Genomic DNA, 1,707 nt, shown 5'->3' with positions numbered 1-1,707 from the left:
GACCCCAGCGCATATTCCCCAACCTCGCTGGTCATCCTGCAGACATCAGCTGGGGCAGCATGTGTGTATATCACCGAGAGATAGGCTGGCCATCTTGAGGAAGCCTGTGAAAGCTGAGAAGCCTGCTACGGGGGCTCAGTAGAGAGCCCCACATTTTAAGCTTCTAATATACTAGTGTCTCCTTTACTCAACCAGTAAGAAATTTCACAGTGTTGGGGCATTGGGGCACAAAGTTTAGTTGGTAGAGTCTTTGCCTAGCATGCACAAAACTCTTGGTTCAATCCTCAGCATTGCATAAAACCGGGTGTGATGATATATACCTGCAATCCCAGCACTGGAGAAACTGAGGCAGGAGGACTGTGAGTTCAAAAGCTGCCTGACTCTGTCTCAAGAGAAAAGAAAGAAAGAAAGAAAGAAAGAAAGAAAGGAGAGAGAGAGAGAGAGAGAGAGAAAGAGAGAGAGAGAGAGAAAGAAGGAAGGAAGGAAGGAAGGAAGGAAGGAAAGAAAGAAAGAAAGAAAGAAAGAAAGAAAGAAAGAAAGAAAGAAAGAAAGAAAGCTGATGGATTAGCAAACAAGTTTTAAGATTTGCTTCTGCTGGGCATGGTTGCTAGCATACATCTGTAATCTCAGCATTCCCACTACTTGGAAGATTGAGCCTGAGGATCAGGAGTTAAATAAAGGTTATCCTTGACTATGGAGTGAGTTGGAGGCTAGCCTCGGCTATAATAAGCCCATGTATATAGCTCTGGAGCCTCTGAAACTCTGAAAACCATGTTTTCCTGGAGGACAGTTAAACCGCAGGTGACAGATAGAGACTTGACCACCTCACCTGTGACGATAAGCAGGGTGAACACTGACATGGACAGACTGTTAGTATTCAGGCAGCTGTGCTGGCCTGACCCTGGGGTATATGACCTCACCTGTAGCCACTAAGAGCACCTCCTGTGCACATTCACTAAGTTCCCCTTTAAAGGGTCCTGCTCACCTTCCATCGCTCCCTCTTTATATCTGTCTCTGTCTCTCTCTTCTCTTCTTCCACTCCTTCCCCAGATTGTCACCAGTCTCCCCTCTCCCCGAACCCCTTTTCCCATTTACTTTCCCCGAATAAAAACCCCTCCACGGAGCTCTGTCGCATAGCGACTTTCTCTCGCGTGCTGCTTTTTCTAAATGACAACACAGACACCATGAAGCTGGCCCAAATGTGCCCACGTCACTCATTTGTGGTTCAGAGAGGCATAAAGGCTGAGTTCATGGGAATTCCTATGATCCATGTGACTTGTGTGTATGTAGAATCTGGTAATATTGTTTGAGAAGAGGGAGAGAGGGAGAGAGAATGGGGAGGGAAAGAGGGAAGGAGAGGGGAGAGAAAGGATTTTTCTCATGCTGGCCGTTCCTCTTGTCTTGTGTCCTGGGAACACATGACTGTCACCTGCCAGACTCTTCCAACTCTGTCTGTGACCTGGATATGGACCAGCTCCAAAGGAAAGACCTGGAAGCCAATGGTGAGCCTAGCATGCCACCTCCTCGGCTGGCAGCTGTGATAACAGCCCCACCCACCACATCCTGCCAAGGGTGTCCAGCTATCTTCTTTGTTGGGATTGGCTCAGTCCCAGGAACAATCAGAGCCAAGCAGAGTGAACCAAGCAAGCCCAGTTCTCTCTCTCTCTCTCTCTCTCTCTCTCTCTCTCTCTCTCTCTCTCTCTCTCT

This window comes from Microtus ochrogaster, chromosome 6 (genome assembly GCF_000317375.1).
Source record: "Microtus ochrogaster isolate Prairie Vole_2 chromosome 6, MicOch1.0, whole genome shotgun sequence".
Classification (NCBI taxonomy): domain Eukaryota; kingdom Metazoa; phylum Chordata; class Mammalia; order Rodentia; family Cricetidae; genus Microtus; species Microtus ochrogaster.
This window is presented reverse-complemented; position numbering follows the sequence as displayed.